This window comes from Hipposideros armiger, unplaced genomic scaffold (assembly GCF_001890085.2).
Source record: "Hipposideros armiger isolate ML-2016 unplaced genomic scaffold, ASM189008v1 scaffold_591, whole genome shotgun sequence".
Classification (NCBI taxonomy): domain Eukaryota; kingdom Metazoa; phylum Chordata; class Mammalia; order Chiroptera; family Hipposideridae; genus Hipposideros; species Hipposideros armiger.
The window spans coordinates 636328-662267 of record NW_017731941.1 but is presented as its reverse complement, the minus strand read 5'-3'; the positions used below and the strand labels follow the sequence as shown (position 1 = coordinate 662267).

The following is a 25940-nucleotide window of genomic DNA, read 5'->3' as shown; positions in this document are numbered from 1 at the left end:
ATATTAGTACACATTAATCAGGCACAAAAGGAGATGAAGAGGAAGGGCCTATTTTCCTGGGTATTAAGAAAATGTTGGTCATAAATTGACAGTTGAAAATTTTTTAAATTTTTTTTTAATTGCCAACTGAATGTTCCCATCTCAAGTTCTTCTATCCTTAAAGCCTAGTTTAATTAACATGACTCTTCCCCAACCCTGTTCACCCACATTAGTCTCCACCTATCCTCTGTTGAAGGAATCAAATCTCAGAGAATCATTAGAAGAGGACAGATTTAATGCCAACAATAGTCTTAGATTCTGATAAAGACAGACATATTTTTACAACCTTTTTGTCTTTGCACGCTCACTCCCATTCTGCCCCCATCTTCCAGTTCCACATCCATCAGAGCAAGATTAACTTCTCACTAGTTGCTCTGTCCCAAGGCCTTCACAGAAAAGGGGATGGATAAAAGCAGGAAGTCACCTTCTCCCTTTAGTTTCTTTCCTAAGACCCAGTCAGAAAGGGAAAGGAATTACAGCAGAGGGAATATAGTCAACAATATTATAATAACCATGAATGGTACCAGGTGGGTGCTAGGCTTATCGGTAGATTACTTTGTAAGTTATATAAATGTTTAACCACTATGCTGTAGCCTTGAAACTAATACAATCTTGAATGTCAACTGTAATTGAAAAAATTTTTAATTAAAAAAAGAAGGGAGGGAGGAGGGTGTCAAACTATAGGCTAATCTTCCTCACCATTCATGGGGATATAATTTCAGTAAGACAAATCTTTCTTTTATTCAGTCAAGTCACATTGACCACAATCAGTCACAATGATCAAAAATGATTCTTGGTACTCTAAGCCAAAACATTATCCAAACCGTAATGTCAGTTTAACTCTTGTTTATTTTCAAGCACAGAAAAACCATTAACAATGATCAACACAGGAAAATCTCCAACCTCCAAGGTGTAAAAAGAATTTCAGGAAATATCACATACACAAACCACTCAAAATGTCACCTAGTTCAACTCATAATCACTTGCAAGTTTTAATCCATTATCTCACCTTAATTTGTTGTTTTGCTTTTTGGATGAAGCGGCATCCTTACTAACCATTCTCATATAGTAAATTGTATATTACTGCTAAAAGTGATTAAATCCCAACTATACTTTCACAACAGACAAAACTTTACAAATCTTTACTTCTTACTCAAGACAGGTAATCTAAAATGTTTCAAGTTATTCTCATTTTTCACATTTCTGCATGAACCATTGTTTCTCAATTGTTACAATACACAAATATTTCACAGCTGATTTATAAAAGCTAAGTATATCTATACTAAGCTATCCCAAGACAGTTTATCATCTCTAGCTATTACTACAAGCCAAAAACATAAATACCAAATTTTTTTCAAGTACTTCAGACCTACGGTTTTTCATTACAATTCTTCAACTTACTCATGTGTCCAGGATATAGTCGAGTCGTTTTTTTTAAGCCTATTTGTTTTACTCTAGTGGCATCCTTATTACTGTTTCGCTCATGCCAAAAGCAACTTTTTTCAAAATGTCAGTTACCTGAAGAATGTATCAAAACACAATCATGCAATCCAATTAAATAAACGTGAACATACCTGTCACTTACGCACCAGGTTCAGTTTTCATTCAAATACCAAATACAAAATTCCTCAATAAGGAAATCTCCCACCACTACTGAGAAAATATCTCATATCCTTTTTCTTCTCACAGTATGTGTATAAAAACCTGCTCAACTATTTTCTACATACATTCAAATTAATCTCAAAAAAACAAAGGGTTAAAAAAATGACCTTCCAAGCTACTCTTGGAAACTGCATGTTCTATCTTGTAAGCAACGACTACTTAAGCTGTATTTCTCAAAAAGAATACACTCACTGCCTCCATTTCCTCACTATACATCCCCTTAACTTTCAGTCTAGTTGCTATCATCCTATCACTCGAACAGTAGGAAAAATGCTATTCTCCGGGTAACCACTGATCTCCCCCTCCTAACTTGGGAGAATGGCAAATCTCCCAAATCTTTCTTCTGTTCGCTTTCTTTTCATCTGTCTCTAGCATTCAACACATTTCATCACTTTCTTCCCTTGACTTCTCAGAAACCATGCCATCCTGGTTCTGTTCTCAAATCCTCAGCAGCATCATATCCTTCTCCCACCCAAAAAATAAAATTGTTCACTTCCTGAGCACAATCTCTTTCCTACAGAAATTGTATGCTCTACTAGCATCGATAATTGTGTCTCTCCAGATATTAAACCTATATCTGTCTACACTATACAATGAAATTCATCCAAATCTCTTGAAAACTTCCAAAATTTTCCAAGTGACCAATATTTTTCAAGTGTTCCAGAGCTCAAAACCTATAAGACACTCTTCTAATGCCACCATTTCTTCCCATACACATTTAAGTCATAAAGGGTTTAAGGCCTTATATCTATGCCTTCCTTTACAGTGTCTCTGCCATCAACTGAATTAAGGATATTTAAAGCCTCTTGTCTTCTAGGAATAAGCTGGTAGCCCTTGTCCAGTACTAGTTTTGATATGTCAATGTCACATATATAACTCAGCAATTATAAGGCACCTTTATCAACTACTGTATCAATTATTGCCTCCTCTCTACTTCACTGAAACTTCATGCCCTTATTTACCTGCCTGAACAATGTAAATTGTGAAACTGATGACAAAGTACAGTTTAATCTTCTAGAATATTCTAAAATCCATCAACTTCTGTTCACAAACCAACTCCTCAATAAAATACAAGCTCTTTCTTTCTTTCCAATCCCTACACTTTGGTCAAATTGGCCCTGTCATTCTCCCAAATTGCATCTGCTTTTTTGCCTCCACCTTCCACTGTCATGTTTTCTCAACAGAATACTAAACATACCCCCCATTTTCTCATTTTCTGTCCCTCAATGTAAATAGCAATTACTCTCTACTCAATGTCCATAATAACTGTGGCATTTTAGGGTCACTTAACAATATACTAGACAGCCCTACTTAACAACAGCTTGAGTTCTTAAGTATAATTTTATAGCTTTCCTCTGTCCCTCTTTTCAGTGTGTGCTAATCCATTGCCACTTCTCAATGCTGTGTGCCTGACCTCCTCATAGGATGCACCCAAACTGGCGGAGGGCTTGCTTAGAGGCCAGCTTGGCATGCTGATTAGAACAGCTAGTCAAATCAGAATTAAAACCTAAAGCAAGAGCAGCCTCTTTTTTTTAAACCAAAAAAATCAAGTCCAGCCAAACCTCTGATTAAACCCCAACATATAAAATAGATAAAAATGGGCCCGGTGGAACCAGGCACAGGCGTTTAAGGGCCCCACCTGCAAATCCACCCCTCATTTCCCACTCAGTGCAAAAGCCTTACGTACCACAAACGTGGACACTGACTTATCAGCTAGCACTTGGCTGTATTCTCAGATAGCAGTATTTCAGATAGGTCAAGTAGTACAGTATTGTGATTAAGGGCACAGGTTTGGAATCACATAGACTTGGATTACCCAAAGTTACTAGATTAGGAAACCCTAACCAAAGACTTTACTCTTTCTCAAGCCTGTGAGAAACACCAAACAAGATAATGCACCTCAAATGCTTACCCTAGATCCTAAAAGCTACCATGAACGGTAGCAACTATAAGATTAATGTACACTGACCAGTTTTTTCCCCTGCTAATACTGTTTATTTCAAAATACTGCTTATTTATTCAAATAATTTAATTAACTTTACTGAGTTATAATGAAAACCATAAAGTCCATCTTTTTGAAGTATACGGTTAAATGATTTTTAGTATTTACCGAATTGTACATCTTTAACCATAGGCCAATAATCACTCCAATAAAATCTTTTGTGACACTGGTCATTTCTTTATCCCACAGATGGCTAAACTATCACAGTATATAAATTGGCTTATGGTATGCTAGCTACATCCCATTACAGCTGGGATTTTTTGGTAAAGTGAGATAAGCATTACAACAATTAAATAGCTCAAATTGTCTATAAGAAAATGAAAACTCTTCTGTGATAATAAAATAGTAAATGGCCTTTTAATTAAGTTTTTGTTTCTGTTACCACCTGGATTATCCTGTAATATACAGAATTTTTTTTTAAGCTTTATTTTTTGTTTTTGTTTTTGTTTTTTAATTGGGGAATTGGGGGATGGGAAATGGGCTGGGGAATTGGGGGAAGGGGAACAGACAAGTTGCTGCCATTTCGTTCTTCAGTCTAGTTCTGGAGAATGTTGCTTCACTGGCCCAAGTTGGCACCATCACTGCGCTCTTCCCGTGCAAGGCAGATCAGTCGCCGGCTTCTGGACGGCCGCTCACTGCGGCTGCTGGCCGCTCACGCTGGCTGCTGGCTACACACGGTAGCCCATGGCAACCCACTGCAGTAGGGGTTGCAGCCTATGCCGTCACCGGCGACTCATTCCATGTTGAGCTGTTGTTCAGCATCTTAGCTGTAGAGGGCAGTGTCACTGGCCCTCATATGTGGGATCCGAACCGGGGCCTTCTGGCGTCCCAAGCCAGCTCTTAACCAACGCGCCACTCAGCCGGCCCCCTAAAGTTATTCTTAATGTAAGTTAGTCACATTAAACATTTTCTTTGGGTTAATTTTTTATAGTAACTTATTCAATACTTCATTTTTTCTCCAATCAAGGTCTCATTTTTATTAGAAATTTCCTGGTATAGTATTACTTGGTGAAATGCTTCTTTGAATTGCTGGAGACCAGATGATGACCTCTTGAAAAATATTAGCTTTGGTACTTCAGCTTATTTAGTACCTTCTAAATTCCTTGTGATTGGGAGTGCTACGGCAATGGTGGAAAAAAAATATTCTGGGGCCAGCCGAGTGGCGCGTTGGTCAAGAGCTGGCTTGGGACGCCAGACAGCCCTGGTTCGGATCCCACATATGAGGGCCAGTGACACTGCCCTCCACAGCTAAGATGCTGAACAACAGCTCAACCTGGAGCTGGGCTGCAGGAAGTCACTGGTGACAGCGTAGGCTGCAGCCCTTGCTGCAATGGGTTGGCATGGGCTACCGTGTGTAGCCAGCAGCCAGAGTGAGCGGGCAACCAGAAGCCAGCAACTGATCTGCCTCGCCCGGGAAGAGCGCAATGATGGTGCCAACATGGGCCAGTGAAGCAACGTCCTCCACAACTAGACCGAAGAACAAAAGGACAGCAACTTGTCTGTTCCTCTCCCCCCAATTCCCCAGCGCTGTTCCCATCCCCCAATTCCCCAATAAAAATCTTTTAAAAAATAATAATTTTGTTTCTCTTTTACTAGCTGCTACAAATAAACTCCAATCAAGGCCAAATAAAAATATAGTAACATAGTAATCAAAACAACAGCAAATTCAAAGAAAAAATTGTAACTTCAGGCATTTGGCCACAGTTGATCCTATAGAAAGAATACAGGAAAAGTAAGGCTGTCTCCCACCCATCCAAGGAAGCCTTGGATATCCAGACTGAATTGATAATGTTTTCCGGTCAACAGCATCCTGACTCCTAAATGCACTGTCTGTCTACATTACATTAGAATTGTAAGCACCTAGAGAACAGGAAGAGTGCATTGTTCATCTGTATCCCTAACACCTAATAGTTGCTACCAAGTAGCGACAATGGATCTTTGATCAAGTGAACACACACGTAATGGCATATATCAATAACAACAACAAAAACTATCACTCAGGCCTAATCTATATTAACCTGCAACATTCTGATTTCATGGAAATAAACTGCCATGAGAATATAGTATCTGAAGTTTTTGTTTGTTTGTTTTTTAAAGATTTTATTGGGGAATTGGGGGAGGGGAACAGACAAGTTGCTGTCCTTTTTTTGTTCTTCAGTCTAGTTGTGGAGGACGTTGCTTCACTGGCACATGTTGGTATCATCATTGCGCTCTTCCCGGGTGAGGCAGATCAGTCGCCAGCCTCTGGACGGCCACTCACAGCAGTTCTTGGCAGCTCACATCAGCTGCCGGCTCCTCATGCTGGCTGCCGGCCCACTGCAGCCTACACCGTCGCCGGCGACACACGGATGCCCAGCTCCAGGTCGAGCTGTTGTTCACCATTTAAGCTGTAGAGGGCAGTGTCACTGGCCCTCATGCGGGATCCGAACTGGGGCCCTGCTGCTCAGAGCCAGCGTCCCAAGCCAGCTCTCAACCAACGTGCCACTCGGTCAGCCCTGAAGTTTCTATTAATGTAATAGCTTGGCCTCATTCCCACACATCAAAAGAATCTTTCATCAGTGTTTCAAAACCTGGGATCTGCGCAGGAGTAACTGGATACATAGAACATTTTTAGTCTTTCCAACAGCCAAAGAAAATTACACTTACCCTACAATAAATTACAATTTATTCAACACTTGCAAGAATTATCTGAACTAAGTAATAGTAGTTATATCTTGCTTATTAGATGGCTTGCAATTACATCTGAGAATCATTTAAAAATGGATTATCATTCAGTACTGTATTACAGTAACAACATGTAAATTGGGTGAATCAGAAACCATGATGGAACAGGAAAGGAGACTATAAAAGACATTTGTGAACAATTGGGAAAATCTGAGTGTGGATTTATACCAAATATTATTGATGTTATACATTATATATTATTATACATTTTCTTAGGTAGGATAATGTTATTATGGTTATTTATAAGCGAAGCTCTTTATTGTAAAGGGATACTTGCTATGGAAATATTTAAGCATAAATGTCAAGATGTTTGCACTTTACTTTCAAATAATTTAGCTTCAAAAGCAATGTGTAGGGGCAGCCGGTTAGCTCAGGTTTTTGGAGCACAGGCTTGTGGCACCAAGGTTGCGGTTTGATACCCACATGGGCCAAGGAGCTGCACCCTCCACAACTAGACTGAAGACAACTACTTGACTTGGAGCTAATGGGTCCTGGTAAAACGCCCTCCACAGCTAGACTGAAATAGCTGCTTGACTTGAAGCTGAAGAGTCCTAGAAAAACATACTATTCCCCAATAAAATTTCTTTTAAAAAAATAGAAAATAAAAAAAAGATAATGTGTGTAGCATAGAGAGAGAAAAGTCATTGTGGAGAAATGTTAACTAGTGACTCTACATTAAAGATATACATACACGTGTTCATTATACTCTTTCAATTTTTATAGATTCGAAAAATCTTAAAAAGTTGGAGGAAACCAAACAAACAAAAATCAAAACTGCAAAAGGACAGAAAAAAAAGAAAAAAGAAAAACCAAGCAAGTAGAAGATTATGATGGCAGAAATATATACAAAATATCCATAATTGCAATAAACATGGTCTCCATGCTCCAGTTAAAAGACAAGTTGGCCAGTTGTATTAACAAAGCAAAATCCAGCTGTTCATAAAAGATGTATCTAAAACATCCTACTAGAATTGGCTAAAACTAAAAATTAAAGCAATACTAAAATACTATTCAGTCTTGAGAATTAAGTTCCAGTGTCTAAAGTATCCATTATATGTATGAACTAAACTTCCCTAGACTTCTAGAATACTAGTTATGTAACAACCCAAAGAGAACTGAAAAAATAGTCACTCAATTTTCTGTGTCCTGTGGTTCAGATAAATAGCCTAATTAGAGCGACTGTACAACATATACCACATACACAGCCCAAAAATTCCAGTTATTTTATATATATATATATATATATATATATATATATATATATATTCTTGAGAAATCAGTTTGTTTTGGTGGGGGAAGGGGTATGCAAATATTCACAAGAAGACAAGTATAATTTTTAATTACCAAAAATTAGAACTGAGATAAACATCCACAATACAATAAAATGTGGCATATCCTTACCATGGAATATTGTACTATTGAAAATGATAGCTATAAAAATCAACCAGTGATGAATCTAAAACATGTAAAAGAGAATGAAGTATCAGAAGATCATAAAATTCCATTTAGATCAAGTCTGAAAATGGGCAATATTAAACTATTGGGTTGTCGGAAAAGTCATGATGTATTTTTTCTGTTTTTCGTTGCAAAAATGCATCATGACTTTTCCGACACCCAATATATCTTGTTTATGGATATATACTATATGGAATAAAAATTATTCTAAAAAAATAATAAATCCAAAATGTAGGGTAATGTAGGGAAAGAGGGAAAGCAATGCCTTGGGATACGGTATACACATGGGGGTTTTAGGTAGCCGTAATGTTCTATTTCTTGGTAGGTCATTTTATTCTTGTTTTTAAAAACTCTACATGGGGCCGGCCGAGTGGCGCGTTGGTTAAGAGCTGGCTTGGGATGCCAGAGGGCCCCGGTTCAGATCTCACATATGAGGGCCAGTGACACTACCCTCTACAGCTAAGATGCTGAACAACAGGTCAACCTGGAGCTGGGCTGCCGGGAGTCGCCGGTGACAGCATAGGCTGCAGCCCCTGCTGCAGTGGGTTGCCATGGGCTACCATGTGTAGCCAGCAGCCAGCGTGAGCTGCCGTCCAGAAGCCGGTAACTGATCTGCCTTGCCCGGGAAGAGCGCAATGATGGTGCCAACTTGGGCCAGTGAAGCAACATCCTGCACAACTAGACTGAAGAACAAAAGGACAGCAACTTGTCTGTTCCCCTTCCCCCAATTCCCCAATAAAATCTTTAAAAAACAAAACAAAAAAACTACGTGTTTTTATACCTCGTAAACCTTCTCAGGTTTTTTAAAAAAGTATATACTTTATGTAAAGAAAAAAGAGTAAATTTATCCTAACATGTTAAACCATAAGTCATTTTTACTTTCTTTTTAATATTTTCAAATTTTCTCAAAAGTATTTTCTTAAGTAAAATAGTGCCAGCCAGCCTGACCCAAAAACCTACCCTAAATTGGAAATTTGTAAATTAATTTGGGAAAGCGGGGAGAGAGGGAGGGAGAATGGGGCTGGTTTGGTCTAGAAAACAATTTAAACTTAGGCTTATCAATCAATTCTAAAAGCCCATCATTTTTTTCTACACCCTATTTCAGGTAAACTTGTATTTTTTTTAAGCCCACTTATTCTCATTCAATGATTTGACAAAGCCAAACACTGTTATCAAATAAAAATCCCATCCTTCAAACAGCACACATTCCAGCTAGATACACACAATACAGATAGCACTGTATACACATGCCCAAGCCCAAGTGGTTGCAAAGATATTTTAGGTTTTCCTCTGCTTGTTTGGGGAGGAGCATATTATTGTGCAAGTAAAATAAGAAAGCCTACAACTTCCTCAGTTGAGACTGAATGTTGGGAGTGTTTCTGTAATGAGGTGAAGGGACAGAAGGCAAAAAAGAGACAGAGAATGAAGAGAAACAAGGGAAAGAGAGAAATAAAAGAAAAAGATAAAGGGAGGAAGTGAATTAAAGACGGCAGAGAGGGAGAAACACATCATTAACAAGAAGCAACTCTGAGCTTCCAAAAGTCTTCATAGGTATAATTATCTAGGACTGATTTGATGAGAAGATTGAGACTATAATGTAAAAAATCTGAGTCAATGGTATCATATTAAGTGTTACTAGATTGCGTATGTAGACACAACTTTAAGTAAAAAAGTTCCTATGTGTCATCTTACTTAAAAACAGGTTAATCAGGGCCGGCCGAGTGGCGCATTGGTTAGGAGTTGGTTTGGGACACCAGCTCTTAGCAGCGGGACCCCAGTTCGGATCCCACATGAGGACAGTGACGCTCACTGCTGCGCCCTCTATAGCTAAGATGGTGAACAACCTGGAGCTGAGCTGCCGTGAGTCGCCGGCAACGGCATAGGCTGCAGTGGGGCTGCAGTGGACTGCCGTGAGCTGTGAGCGGCTGTCCAATGGCTGGCAAGCAACCGCCTCACCCGGGAAGAGCGCAATGATAATACCAACATGGGACAGTGAAGTGACGTCCTCCACAACTAGACTGAAGAACAAAAGGACAGCAACTTGTCTGTTCCCCTTCCCCGATTCCCCAATAAAATCTTTAAAAGAAAGTAGTGCACACTACCTAGTCTTAAATGAAACACCTACTCCTTAATCCAAGCCCAATTTCATAAATTAATTCCACATAGTTAACAAGGTTTCAATTCAATTTAGCTCCTAACTCTAGTATGATAAGAGTTATCCGAAAATTGAAACACACAGCCAGAAATTCATAAACCTGGTCTTCAAAACCTATGCCAAGAAATTTCAAAACTAAAATAATTTACTTTATTAAAAAGTATAGGATATGCAACATCTTTCATAGAAACACTGTTAAGAAAACTAAAAAAAAGAAAATATCATCATATATAGTTTGCATTATAATTGTCTAAACAAACCTGATTTAGTTCTTGGACTTAAAAAAAGAAAAGATTCCATTCCTAAATACTTATTTGATAGCTGGGTCAGAATTATTTCAAAACCTACCACAGGCTTACATGGTGATATTCCCTATAAGTCTTCCCTCTCTTTGCCTCCATTCAAGTTACATCTTTTCAAGTTACTCTTTTTTATGGAATAAAGGGAAAAAAAAACAGCTGCTTCTAAGATACAGTGATTCACTACCTCATCATCTGTCAACACCACAGGTGCCATACCACTCAACTTTTAAAGGACTCCATTTACTCAAATTAACTAAGAGCTAACTGATATTTGCTGACCTACAGGTTCCCTCAAAGAGAAATAGGTGATTTGTTTAAGATCAGAGGAACTTTAGTTTGTGAATTCATGCAGACTGCTTCTTTTGAGCAGGCATTAATTAATTCTTCATAACATATTTACACCAAAAAAAAGTCTTATAACAAAAAAAGAGCTTACAATAAGTCATCATTTAATAAAAATTAAAAAAACAGGACTGGGAATGAACACTTCAAAACTAACACTTACAAACTGAAGTCTTCACTTCAAACAAGTTCAAATCTTCAACACTGGTTTATACTTTCTACATGTAGCTTATACTTAAGGGAGTAGAGATATCAACCAGTTCCCATCAAGACAAGCACATAATGAAGTAAACCTATTTTTCTCCATGTTCTCCTACTATTTCTTCCCAAACAATAAAAGTCACTCAGGCTATCCATGAGACACTCCCGGTGAGTACTGCACAGGCTGCACCAGTTAGTTACCAGGAAAGGGAAGCAGAGGTGTTATTGTTGTTCCAGCCTTGTTCTAAAGGCAGCTCGGTGTGACTGTGCTGGTCCAGCCCGCATTTAAAGAGAGAGGCCAGAGGAAACCAGAGCAGCAGGAAACACGCAGGAGAGGCAATTACCACAACCCTTTCCCATGGCCTCATTCCCATGCCATCATTTTCAGCCATATTTCAATCATAACAAAAACCTCCCTTCTCTGAATCGTTTCTTAATTATTGAGGGTCAGAGGCAACAAGGAAGCAAAAAGGGGAAATCAGAGCTGTGAGAAACAAGCAGGACAGGGGTGGGGAGAAATCTCATCACATATGTGAACTAGCCATAAGGAGAAAAAAATCAGAAGGAACTCACTAGAGGCAAGCAGAACAGTAGTGTGGGAAACGAATCATTTCTGCCTAATGATAGATAAGAGAAACCTTCACAGCAATAAGAGGATAGCCCTAACCTAGTCAAGGGGCCTTGCAAGCAGGTAAGTGATGTTGGTGTACTGGAAGACTATCATCTAAAGAGTGGAATTTACTGCCTTTCCTGAGACAGACAGGCACCAATCTAAGCACCCAATGCCTAGGATACAGGAGAGCTCAGGTCTTGTCAGGTATTATGTCCATCTTCCTTCCACCTTTATTAGACAAACACACTAAAAAGGACACACATTTCATGGCAAAAAGTGAGGAACACGCTAACCGCTTGCATACCTCTTGATTTTAAAAGTACTATCATAATGGAAAAGAAAATATAAAACCACTGGGTTAACCCAAAAAGTTAATTACATGCCCTTCAAATAAAAGGTGATCTTTGGATACCTAATGGAGACCTTAAAAGGCTCTCAAATTGTTAGGACACACAGGTGCTGAAGAAAAGAGTAAGCCTAAATACTAGCAGACCATATACTTTGGATATAAGTAGTAACAATATTCAAGGAGGTGATAGTAAACAACAAAATAATGTTAAACAGAAAATAACAGTAATGATGATGGGATCCATCTAGAGAGAACCAGGATAAGAGATCAGGGTGGTGGCACTTGAGATGCCTGGGCAATAGATTAAAAACCCAGGGGAAAAGGTGGGAAAGCCAAGTGAGAAAGTGGTTCAAAGGCAAACAAAACTGAGATGTAGTAACATTTTGAATATACATTACAACAGAAAGCGCTTTAGTTTACCAAGCGCTCTCAAACCTACATTAAAGAACTGTGACACAACCATGAACCAGGACTGAGGAGAAAACTGAGTCCCAAGAGTCTAACACCAAAGCCTTCCAAAATAAAAAAGGAGTAGAGTTGAACTATGCCTCCGAGGCTAGAGAGCGCAGCAGAAGTTGGGCTCTGAGAGGTCCAGCTCCAGGACTAGCGAGGGACAGGCGTGAAAACCGAAAGATGGTCAGGATGGGGAGCGTCTGCGTGGCGCGGGAGCTCCAGCGGACAGGCAGGAAGGGACCGAGGTGGGAGAGAAAACCACACCCTCCAGGGCAGAAACCCGAACAGGGTGGAAGGCGCCCCCTGGGGCTAGGTGGGGTCGGGTCAACTAGGACCGGAATAGGCAAGAAGCAGCATAAGGCAACCCGCCCGGGAGAGGAAGGAGGGAGCCTGGGCCTGGGCATACTTAGGACTCATGAAACTGGCGAGGGAAGCTCGGCCCGGTCCTCACGGTGGGCGCTAGGGCAGTATGAAGGGAGCTGGAGGAAAGAAGAGCTGAACCCAGAACTACAAAGCGCACGTTGCAGCGCTCAGGGCCCCGGGACACGGAAGAAGAGAGAGAGGGTGCCAATTACCGCCGCTGTTCACGCTGAACTCGGGACCGCAGCCGCCGCCGCCGCTCGTTACCTGCCAATGTGCCTCTTACAAAGCGGCGGCAGCGGCAGAGGCGGCCCGGTCCGTCACGTGACCGCTACGTCTCGAGCGAAGGCGGAGCCAGCATGCGTCGCTCGTGCACGGCTCATCAGCCCGCCCACGAAGCGCGTCGCTTCCTCTAGCCATCCACAAAACGAACGTAAGCGAGACCTGCATTTCCGACGCGGGGAATATAAGGAACATTTTACGGGATTTCTCGTACTCGGAGTCATCAGGAGTCTACTACTCACCGCATCCAGGATACCTACCACAGCAGCTCGTTGTCGCGCTGTGATGACCTCACAAGACACCACAAGTCGCTTCCCTACGCCGACCTCCTCTCATCACGTGATGTGATCCAACCACTCAAGGCAACAAACGTTGCGCGAGGGCACTACGACTCCCTACCTGCTGCACTGCAAAGGCACTCAGCAGCGCAGCCTTTCGCTCGAGGGTTCATAGGCGGTGCGTCTAAGAGTGCCGAGGGACGGGCGAGACGGCAAGTGACAGGGCTAGCATCTTAGGGTAGTACCAGTGGGTGGTGCCTACCAGGTGGCTGAGCGTGGTTCCTGCTGCGAGATGTAGTCGGGGAGGGGGGGGGTAGGTTCCCACACCCACATTCCCGTGCTCGCGCTCCGCCCCGTTCCCTGCGCGGGAAAACGCCAACGGCTAGCCACAGTACCCGCGACACGGAGAGGGCTTCAAAAAGTCTCCACGGGACAGCAAGGCCACGCGGCTTCTGTCTTATTAAATGTGGGGTCGAATTCTGCATTTTCAAGTCCCTTTTGCGTGAAAAGATTAAACATTTATTGAATGCCTACTCTGTCAACCGTTTATACACCGTTTTTATTAAATCATATAATCAACCCTTTGAGGCATGGACTGTCCCCGTTTTAAGCATAAAGAACAGCTTAGAGAGGTTCGTTCCGTTTCTCAAAAGACCCAAACCAGATTTTCTACCTCCAAATAATACCTTCAAAAAGATCTCACCTGTTTTAAATGCATAAAGGAAGAGATAGTGGTTTATAATTATAATACAATATTTCAGAGTTTAAAGTATTTTCTTATTTACTGGCCGGGCAATTTGATCCTCAAAAGTAGTGTTCCAGACTGGCTAGATAACATGGACTTTGGAGTCCAGCAAGCCTTACCTCAATTCGAGCTTTGCTTTGTTAATAACACCAGTTCACCAGATTATGAAAATTAAATGAGATTATGTAAAGTACTTGCTTGACACATAGGAAATCCTCAATAAATATTCATAGTTATTTTCACACCCTGTATGCACCCGTTGGGTACAACAGGTCTAAATAAGATGGGACGGGAATTAGGTACTGATCTTTGTAGGGGGGCATGATACTAATTCTTATGGTAATTTGCTAGTTCCTAATAGACAAGTTGTAGGTTAAATTAAGGGATGAAAAACAATTGAAACCTTACCAGTCCTGCTCAGCTCAAGGAAGGCCTTTGTTATTCATCTAAATTGATCAAAGAATGCTGATGCTGTGCCTTTAACAAATAAACCTTATCATGACTATTAATATGTAGATGTATCTTATCTCTCCCCTTTTGACAGTGAGCTAGGATTGTGTCCACTCAGTATAGTCTTCCCCCTTTTTGTATTCCTGCTTTATAGAAAAGTGTGGGAGAGTACAAGATAAAAGTACTCTCGAGAGGCAAAAACTTAATGGAAAGTGCACTAGAAAACAATAGTGGAAGGATATATACAAACCTGATAACAATAGTAGCTGTTTCTTAGGAGTGGGAAAGATGGTTTGTGATTGACGGTGCTAGTAAAAAGGGACTCGATTATGTTTTAATTTTTTACATGGAGAAGGTACTGGTGTTTTAAAGCTTAAGAAAAGACCAGGGCCGGCCGAGTGGCGCGATGGTTAAGAACTGGCTTGGGACGCCAGAGGGCCCCGCTTCGGATCCCACATATGAGGGCCAGTGACACTGCCCTCTGCAGCTAAGATTGTGAGCAGTGGCTCGGCCTGGAGCTGGGCTGCGCAGTGGCTCGGCCTGGAGCTGGGCTGCCGTGGGACCCCGGCGACGGCTAGGCTGCAGCCCCTGTGGCAGTGGGTTGCCATGGGCTACCATGTGTAGCCAGCCCAGAAGCCCTCAACTGATCTGCCTCACCTAGGAAGAGCGCAATGATGGTGCCGACTTGGGCCAGTGAAGCAACGTCCTCCACAATTAGACTGAAGAACAAAAGGACAACAACTTGTCTGTTCCCCTTCCCCCAGTTCCCCAGCGCTGTTCCCATCCCTCAATTCCCCAATAAAAAAAAAAGAGAGAGACCAGAGAGCATGTGTTAGCTCTGTGACCTTGTAAAAGCTATGCTAGCAACCCAGACCTCAATTTTTCTTCTGTTATTATATTTAAAAACATCTGTCTTTTCTGTGCTAGGTATACTGTGCTGGGTGCTTTCATTAATTATCGTTTATGAAGGGAGAAGCCCTACCTAGGACCTAGAATCAGAGAAAAAAAAAGGGCATTAAAGTCCTAAAACTTCACTGATTGTAGGTATTACCACCTGGATGCAATAGAATCATCCTCTCACAATAATTTCCCCTAAGGGATATCATTAACACTCTTTTCCACCCAGCCTGACTGAGATATTGACTTTAAAGCTGATTTTGCATCCTGTGACAGTAAAGAAATTCCTTCCACCAGTTTTTGTTTGCTAAAGTGTTCTTGCCTGGACTAAAGTGAGAGCATAATGTGATGAAATATATAATACTCTGGAGAAATTCACACAAGCCTAGGCTTTTAAGCCTATACACAGGTAGATAAGTAAAATCAATCATTCTTAGATGAGGCCCATTTCAAAAAGAATCAGTTAATACGTGGCTGAGATTTAGGAAGATAGAATTAAGATATATAAACTCCAAAGCAGAATTTTCACAACCTAGATAAAGCTAATTACAATTCTAATCTACTCAGTTATAGTAAAATAATGATCATAATCAAATGCATTATGCCCTGCATAAAGAATGTGATAACTGAAAGGGAATGGTGTGTATAGAATAAAAATTTTAAAAGTGAACCTTAACCAAAAATGTGCCAGGAAAAGGGTGGTCTGACCAGCACATGGAACATTCTGGTCCCTTTGGCAGATCTCTGTCTTTAGCAGATAGAGATGGCTGCTCCATACAAATTAGCCATAAAGATCACTCAAGATCCCCTAACTTGTGTTCCATATAACCAGTCACTTTCTAATTAGAATTTGGCTTCTCCTGAAGATTTTCCTCCAGAGGTGTGAAGCATTGTTGACCAGAAGACCATATGTCATTTTGCTTGGCTAACAGTACAATGACAATTTTGACAATGACAATTTGGAATATACCATCAGTTTCTGATGTAAGTTTATACCCAAAGCCAGCTGAGCTGTGGGCATGCTGACCTTGGGAATCAGTAAACAGACATTGAATGATACTGCCACTGTGTGAGACCTGTGCAGAATAGCCAAAAAGACCCCCTAGTTACACTATTGTGCCTCATTGCTATAAAAGTCCAGTTCCCTTCTAACTCTACTAATTAATAACTTGCCCTTTCTAAATTTGTTTCTTCATGTATATAAAGGAGCTAAATTCTGCCTACTTTATAAGGCATTGTCGGGTTCATATAAGATACTGCATATTAAAGTCCTCAAAATATAATTTACTCTAAAAATGATAAGGAACTATTATTACCAGGAAGAACTCTATTTGGTTACACCAGTACTTGTACAGCCCTAGTCAGTGGTTAAGGCTTGGGTTCTAGAGGAAACCAGGAAGGCCTAGATTCTAGAACAAGGTTCAGCAAACTACAACTCAATTTGTGGACCAAATCCAGCCCACTTCTTGTTTTAATACAACCCACTAGCTAAGAATAAGTCTTACATTTTTGAAGGGCTAAAAGAAAAATCAAAAGAGTAATATTTCATGACACATAAAACATGAAATTCAAATTTTAGATTCATGTTCTATTGGACCTCAGCCATGCTTACACATTTATGTATTGTCTATGACAGCTTTCACACTACAATAGCAGAGTTGAATATTTGTAAAAGAAATCACATGGCCCAGAATGCCTGAAATATTTACATTCTAGCCTTTTACACAAAAGTTTCCCAACCCTTGTTCTGGAAGAATCTAAGTGTGTAACCTTAGACAAGGTACTTAATCTCATCCTGCTTAGTTTTCTCATCTGCAAAATGGGGATAATAATAACTACATTAGAGAATTATCTGGAGGATTCAATTAAAGTGTTGAGTTTTTGTTTTTATCTTTTTTGACAAAAACTGAAATTTCTGTGATATTCTGAAATTTCACTGAAATTACTAGATAAATAGACATACCAACAATGCCTAAAAGAGGGAATATAGCTAATCAACAAACATGGAAACATGTTTTGCCTCACAATTTTTTAAACAAAAGTTACAGCAATATTATGCATTTTGTCTATCAAATTAATAGAGAGTAAAAATAATGATGTTACCCAATGTTAATCAGTGTTTAGTAAAGGAAGCACTCTCCTATTTGGCTAATATGAATATAAATTGGCATAAACCTTTTGGAAAACAAAATGTCATAATATATGTCTTAATATATGCCTTTCATCCAAAGCAATTCTGATTCTCTGCCCTAATGAAATAATTTTAAATATGGAAAAATTGTTATGCAGAAAAGAACACTTCTCACAGCTTTATTTATAAAAGAACAGAAATGGAAGCATCTTACATATCTGACTATAGAGAAATGGTTAAGTACATTATGACATTCTTACTAGATCCTACATTATGCAATCTTTATAGATAATATTTACAAAGAGCATGCCTGGACGTGGGAAAACGCTTGCTTTATACTACTGTTAGGTATAAAGGGCCAAAACCAAATCACTGAGTGGATATAACTACGTAAAAACACTATGTATAGGAAAGAAAGTTTATAAAAATACATAAAAAAATATTAATATGGGCCATGTTTAGATAATGGGATTATAGGTAATATTTTCATTCCTGTATTTTCAAATTGCCTTTTAATACTGAGGCCTGACTTTTTTATTTTAAAAAATGTTTACATAAAATATTTAGAGCTGGGATATTGAAAGTTTTATGCTTTAAGAAGGAATCCAAGATATATGAATATAACATCAGGGAAGACCGAATTTCTAGAATGGTGTTATGGGCTGAATTATGTTCGCCTTAAATTCATATGCTGAAGTCCTATAACCCTCAGTACTATAGAAGGTGACTATTATTTGGAGATAGGGTATTTGAAGAGGTAATTAAGGTTAAATGAGGTCATTGGGGTGGGCAGTAATCTAATATAACTGATGTCAAGACACCAAAGGTAACGGAGGAAAGATCTTCATATGAAGACAAAGGGAGAAGATGGCCATCTACAAGTGAAGGAGAGAAGACTCAGAAAAGAAACAATCCTGCCAACACCTTGATCTTGGACGTCTATTCTCCAGAAATGTGACAAACGAGATTTCTGTTGTTTAAGTCACCCAGTTTGTGGTGCTGTCTTAGAACAGTCCTAGAAAATTAATACAGATGGGATTTTAGAGTTCTATTAAACACGAAGAATAGGAGCTGGCAAAGAATTGTCTTCTTTCTCTTTGGAAGATATTGTTTTTATTCTGGTAATTCCATAGTTTGGGAGGTAGAAAAATGTAGGAACATTACTGTCTGATGAAGAATAGGACCCCACCACCACCTTGTATCCAACCTTCAGTGGTTCTCAAGGTCAAAGAACTCATTTAACACATAAATATTTCCTTAACAGATGATTGCATATCCGTCTTTTATACAGTGAGTGCATTTTAAATGCATAGAGAAATCATATATATATATATATATATTTTTTAAGATTTTTATTGGGGAATTGGAGCAGGGGAACAGCTTTGGGGAATCGGGGAAGGGGAACAGACAAGTTGCTGTCCTTTTGTTCTTCAGTCTAGTTGTGGAGGACGTTGCTTCACTGGCCCATGTTGATATTGTTATTGCACTCTTCCCGGGTGTGGCAGTCGCTCGCCGGCCATAGGACGGCCGCTTACGGTGGCTCACGGCAGCTCACACTGGCTGCCAGCCACTCACGGTAGTTCACAGCAGCCCACTGCAGCGGGGGCTGCAGCCTACACCCTCGCCAGCAACTCACAGCAGCCCAGTTCCAGGTCGAGCTGTTGTTCACCATCTTAGCCGTAGAGGACTCAGCATCACTGGCCCTCATGTGGGATCTAAACAGGCCCTGCTGCTCAGAGCTGGCAACCCAAACCAACTCTTAGCCAATGCGCCACTTGGCCGGCCTGAGAAATTATATTTTTAAAATGTCACTCCTCTGTTCTAAAATCAACATTGTACTTTGAAAACAAATATAAAATAACTTCCTACTTCTCTTGAAGCCCTCCATAATCTGGTTCATTGTACCTGTCCCGTTTTATTTCTCTCTGCTACCCTTTGGAGCCCCTCCACTCCTGCATCCCAACACCTTCATGACCTTGTACCCTTACTATCCCCCCCAACACCTACCTTGCCACAATACAAATCTCACCTCTCTAGGCCCACCTCTCTAGGGAATCCCAACCCTCACTAACCCTCCCAGTCTCACAGTGTTATTAACTCTTCGAATGTGTGGGTCTTGCTATTCGAACAGACTATAAATTAGCAGAAAAATCACATCTTGTATTTGTTCTAAATTCCCTCATGATCTATCCCTCTTGATAGTCAGAGAAGGCACTCAATAAATTCTTAATGTTTAAAAAGAAGGGAAAGAAGACATATTTATTGAGCACATGTACAGGCCCAATGCAAAAGATTTTACAAAAATCCCCCCAAAGAGAAAAAGAAATTAACCTTTATTAGTGGTATATAGATTAAAAGCAAATCATATAGAGCATATAGACATTTTATCAAACAAAAAAATTAATTTCCCACAGCAAATCTGAAGTATTATTTTTTTTATCATCATCACCCCTCAGAAAGAGTTAATTCAAAATCATAACGTTACCAAATTTCAGAGTCAATCCCCCCACTCCCAAGTCTGCCTAACTCCAAACATAGTGCTTTATTTTCTCCAGTATCATCAGTGTTTTTGCTTGTCTCTTCTCACTGGACTGTAAGCTTCTTGAGACAGAGACTATATCTTTTCATGTCTGTATTTCTAGCACAGGGTCTAGCTCATTGTAAGCATACTCAATAAATAGTTTAAAAATGAAGAATGATGCTTTCAATAGTTATCTTGTAAAATTCTGTTTTGCACTCCTGCATTTGCTTACAAGGGAGATGTAGAAACCAATACATGCCCACCTTCATTTTCAAATTAGAATTTAGCAAATTCTAGAGATGGAAGGAATAGTAGGCAAGTTTGACCTCGGGTTTATTGTATGCCTGCTTTGTGTCCAGCTCTGTTGTGGGTGTTGTGAGCAATTAAAAGAAAAAAATCCCTGACACGGTGCTACACTGTAGCAGGTTATAAATAAATGTGTGCTGAGAAATGGAAGAGAGACAGGCTAGGGGAAGTTGGGTGGCCAGATATTCCAGGCTGCCAGGAATTCCAGGCAGAGGAAATTGTGTGAACCACAGGCAGAGAGGAATCTACAATGCAAGCTCAAAGACTAGTTTGGCTGAAAGGAGAGTTGTTTGGGGATCAATGTTGTAGAAGATGAGATTATAGAGGTAGTATCTGAGTGTATAGTGTCTTGAATGCTAGGCTAAGGAATTTATTTTTTCCTGTAACTAATCCCTGCTAAAATGCTCTTTCAGGAGGAATTGGAATGTCAATAGGGTCTCTAGAAGCAGCAAAGCCTCCTTAGAGACCCTGAGGAATTAAGCTAATGGTGGGATGACAGGTGGAGGAGTGGATATTTTAGATGAGGAAGCCACTCCCTCTGATTTGCTGATATGGCGCCAGTTCTGCCAACTCGAGGGTGGGCCAGCCATGGTCACTAAAGAAAGAATATTTTCACTGAGCACCCACTTGCATGTCAATCTTAAATTACTTATTAAATAAACTTAAGCACAACTTTTCTGTTGAGCTTGCCAGGAGAAATCCGCTCTGAGGAGGATGAATCTAGTTTCCACCCTGCCCGAGGAAGAAAGTGCCCCTCCCACAGCACACTAGGGAGGCTGGAAGGAGGGGCTTAACAGCCTATCAGCCCAGGCCTTCCCTAACATTCCCCCAGCCAAACGCTAATCTCCCAGCAGCTTGGGCCCTTTTCTGGGCCAAAGATAGTTCACTGTGGCCTTTTGCAGAGACAGAATGGCTACACCTGTTGGCTTCTTAAAGTGAGATCAAATGCCTTTTGGTGGAAGGTGTTGTGCCTTTTGCCACAATGCTTCTCAACATTTCTCTCACCGGGCTCTGCTCTAGGAAAAATTGTGAAGTAGGTCATGGATCTGGGAAATGACTTATGACCTCATCTTCAGCTTCCTGGCAGGCAAGGAAACATTATCCTTATTTTAAAGAGGAGGCTCTGAGGCCCAGAGAGATTAGCTGATACGCTTTCCTCTCCCTAGACTGCCCCTTTGATAAACACTTATTGTTGCCTACTAAATAAAGGCTTGAGACTATATTAGGTGATGGGAGACAATAATCCAGCAAGTTCTGGGAAAAGTGAATGGCCTGGTGAGGATGGATATAGAGGTATAGAATAGAGTGATAGAATATCAGCTAGAAACATGCAAGGCCTAGATAAAATTTAGAATTTTGTACTGAAGGCTGGAAGACATGGCACACATTTAAGCAGAAATGTGTTTTTTAAAAATAATAATTGTGGTGGCATTGTGGAGGATGACTGAAGTGATATTATGGATATTCCCACTCCTCATACCCAATCTGGAGATTTCAGGCCTCCCTGACCAATTTACCCCCTTTATCCAACCTGCTCCCAGGTTTCTTTACACAAGGAACATGCGCCTGACAAAAGCTCAAATAGTGCCCACCCCCTATTTTCCCCTGTGCCGCCCCCAAATAATTTAGTCAAGCTCTTTAGGTGGCAAGGAATTAAATCCACTAAAACTACCTTCATTTACTTATTCAAGAAGTATTTGTTGAGTACATATTATGTGCCAGGAATTATTTTCATGGTGTTTACAGTCTACTAAGGAAACCAGGGTGTGATGGAACTGAATCTGGAGCTGGATCATGTAGGCTGGTGAGAGCCAGTTGTTAATTTTCAGGAATTTTGCAAGTTGTCAAAAGTTAAATTACATAAACTTAAAATTAAATAAGTTATATTAAAAATAAAGGTAATAAATACTCAATTTGAGCCTTCTAATAATTTTACTATTATCTATGCATCTATGCCATTTTATCTGAATGGTGGGAAAACTACATATTGGTGTGCTAATGAGTATTTCTTCTTAACTTGTGTTCAGTGACAGCATGTTGGTAGCTTGAAATAGGCTATGGTGGGAGTATTTATGCCACAGAAATCAGCAAATGCTCTAAGTCAGGGCTTGTTTTGTTCATTGTCTGGATTTAAGAAAGTGATGGAGAAAAATGTTAGGAATGCAAATTATACTTAAAAGTGTGGCATGGCTATAGCTGTTACATTGTGTATACCACAAAAATTAAATATTTTTCCAGCATTCAAAAGCCGTTATTCAATTCAGCAAGGAAATTGCTCACTTCCTTGATGAATGAGTAAAGTTTCTACCCTTTCACCTTACTCTGTTATGTAATAAATACATATGTTTGGTCCCAGCTTCCTGGCACTGAGCTACTAAAACCTTTGTGAGAGGGGGAGAAAAAAAACCTTTGTAATTTCTTAAGTGATAGGAGTGCCTTTTGTTATTTATAACAAGCCCTTCCTCTCCCACCTGAGTTTATGCTAATGAATGACATAGGGTGGGGTCCCTACATAGCTCAGGTTAGGGCTGGTCAGCAGAAAGACCCAGTGATTAGAGGGTTGGAACTCTCAGCCCCACCCACAAACCTCAGGGAAGATTTGATGAGCTGTGTTGCTGATGGCATCCATCTGCCAGGAAGGTTGTGAACCTCACTTCCACTCCTACACTCAGGATCCTTCCAGATCTCATCCTGTGTACCTCTTCATCTTGATGTTCATCTGTATCCTTTACAATATCCTTTGTAATAAACTAATAAATGTAAGTAAATGTTTGCCTGAGCTGTTCTAACAAATGATCGAACCTGAGGAGAGGGTGATGGGAACCTCAAATTTACAGCCAGTCAGTCAGAAGCACAGGTGACAAGTTGGATTTGCAATTGGCATCTGAAGTGGGAGTAATCTTTCAGGACTGAGCCCTTAAACTGTGAGATATGGCATTATCTCTAGGTGGATAGTGTCAGAATTGAGTTAAATTGTAGGACACCCAGTCTGTGTCCACCTGAGAATTTGAGAATTGCTTGGTGGTGTTGGAAAACCCACCATCTATAAATGAAAATATCATACTTTTCAGAGAGTTAGTATTTAAACATTTTACCAGCACACTGGGACAAACAGACAATAAACAAACAGACATACTATAAATGTGATGTCTTAAGGACTAGGAAGCAATAATAAAACAGAGTCTGGGGTCAGAGGGTCAAGGGAACGGGCTATTTTGGATGGGCAGCCAGGGAAGTTCTCTTTAAGATGCCAGCTGAGCAGAGACCTGAATGAAATGAGGGAGTGAGCCATACGTATGAAGAATGTCTCAAGTAGGGGAACCAGAAAGGACAAAGACTGTGAGGTGGGAATATGCTTGTGTGTTCAGGGAACAGCAAAGAGGCTGGCTTGGCTGGATCCTGGTAAGCCAGTGGGGAGTAAATACATCCAAAAGGTGGAGAGGACGTTGTAGACCAGTGGTAGAGACTTTGAGGTCTATTCTACTCAGAGACAGTAAGCGTTGGAGAGTTTCACACAGAGTTGTGTCATGATCTAAATTTACATTTTTAAAAGATCACCCAGATTTCTGTGGGAACAGACTGTAGAGGAGTGAGCATGTGATTGTGAGGAAGCTGGAGACCAGTCAGGAGGTGAGACAGGATGTGGCTTGGATCAAGAAGGCAGCAGTGGAGTTGATGAGAAGCAGTTAGATTTTAGATATATTTTGAAATCTACATGGCTGGAAATGCTGATGGATTGGATGAGTGGTTTGAGAGAAAGAGATGAGTCAAAGATGACTCCAAGGTTTGGGGCCTGAACCATTAGCAGATGAAAATACCTTTTACTTGAAAGAAATCAGAAAGTGGTTGGGGGAGGGCAGGTTGGAAGCCATGGTGGGACTGTGTTGGTTAGAGGCTTGAATGAACTTTCTGGGGTGATGGAAATGTCCTATGTCTTATTGTGAGAGGTGGTTGCCTGTCAAAACTCAATGAAGTGAATTTTATTTTATATAAAATATACCTAAACACACACACCACCACCCGAAATGACATAAAAAAAGGGGGTTTACTTTACAGGTTACACATGAGTGTGAATGGGATCCATCTGGAAGCTGTTGAGATCCAAGGTTGTTTTGGGGGTGACCCTCCCATCTCTCTTATGGGGTCTTTGCATTGCCCTGTGCCTCTGCTTCTCCATCACTTTCTTAAGCCTTGACAATCAACAAAACAAATCCTGATTTGTAGCACTTGCTGATTTCTGTGACATAAACGTTCCCATCACATAGCCTATTTCAAGCTACAGGGTATATCAGGCTATATCAAGCTACAATATAACCGTGGAGGTGGTAGAGTGAAATAGTTGAGAACACAGACTCCAGTGCAGGCAAGTTTCTTTACCTCTCTGGGCCTCAGCTTCCTCATCTGCAAAATGAGATGATAATAACTAATGCTTCCTCCATAGGGTTGTTATAAGAATTAAATGAGTTAATATGTGGAAAGCACTTAGAGCCGAGACCAGCATTATGTATTTTTTAACAGTTATTAGCTCTGCTATTAATTTACTGTGTGACCTTGGGCAAGACCTTTCCTTTCTCTGGATATTAGTTCCTTTATTTGTAAAACAAAGAAGTTTTATTATAAATAATCTTCGAAGTTCTCCCAGCTCTAGAAATCTGAGGGCCATCTTGATTTCAGTTAAAGAGAACTCTCAGCCTCCCTCTCTATTATTTAAGCACTTTCCCTGAAACCACAGGTACAAGGCACCTGAGTGATGCAAGGGACAGCCAGGCAGATTCTGTCCAAAGTGGATTCAGTCCAAAGTATAAAGTTAAAATTAATTGTCAACCTTGGTCTCAGCGTGGGAAAACTTCTCCAGGGCCAAAAGTTTCCAGCTTCTGGGACTCTTTCCTTCTAACTGGCAGCTCCAGGTGCTGGTCAGTTCTGGCTGTCTCATTTGTAAGCCTGCTAGGCGCCATTGTTCAGGAACTTTCTGATTCTCTCCTGCTCCATAGGCTCTGAGAAAAATGCCCTTTCCTTTCCTTTCCTTCCTTCCCTTCCTTTCCTTTCCTTTCTTTTCTTTTCTTTGTATTAATGGAGAGAAACAGAAATAAAAAGAAACAAATACATAGAGACTGGATTAATAGAAGTAGAGAGATTAGGAAAAATAACCAGGAGAAAGAAATTTTTCCTACATTTTCTAACAAGAGAAGATAAATATAAACAGAACTGGAGGTAAAATAAAAACTGATCCCCACCACGTCTCTGGAGAATTTCTTGGAAAGGACCGCATTTAAAATAAATACACATGGAGCACAGATGGGGGTATTTCGTGCCTTTTTCCCTACTAACTCTTTTTGTTTTTTTAGATTTTATTGAGGAATTGGGGGAGGGGAACAGCACTGGGGATTCAAGCGAAGGGGAACAGACAAGTTGCTGTTGCTTTGTTCTTCGGTCTAGTTGTGGAGGATGTTGTTTCACTGGCCCAAGATGGCACCATCATTGTGCTCTTCCCGGGTGAGGCAGATCAGTCGCCGGCTTCTGGACGGCCGCTCACGGCGGCTACTGGCCGCTCACGCTGGCTGCTGGGCGCTCACGCTGGCTGCTGGCTACACACGGTAGCTTATGGCAGCCCACTGCAGCAGGGGACTGCAGCTTATGCCGTCGCCAGCGACTCACGGCAGCCCAGCCCCAGGT

The 25940-nt window shown here is 40.6% G+C and overlaps 1 long non-coding RNA gene across 1 annotated transcript in view; it reads right to left on the bottom strand.

The window, feature by feature from the left end:
• LOC109371768 (uncharacterized) overlaps nucleotides 1-12941 on the bottom strand; it is a 67996-nt gene extending 55055 nt beyond the window's left edge. Inside the window, exon 1 of the long non-coding RNA XR_002121926.1 lies at nucleotides 12873-12941. This is a non-coding gene — a long non-coding RNA (uncharacterized LOC109371768). The remainder of the gene's footprint in view (nucleotides 1-12872) is intronic.
• Nucleotides 12942-25940: the final 12999 nt, after the last annotated feature.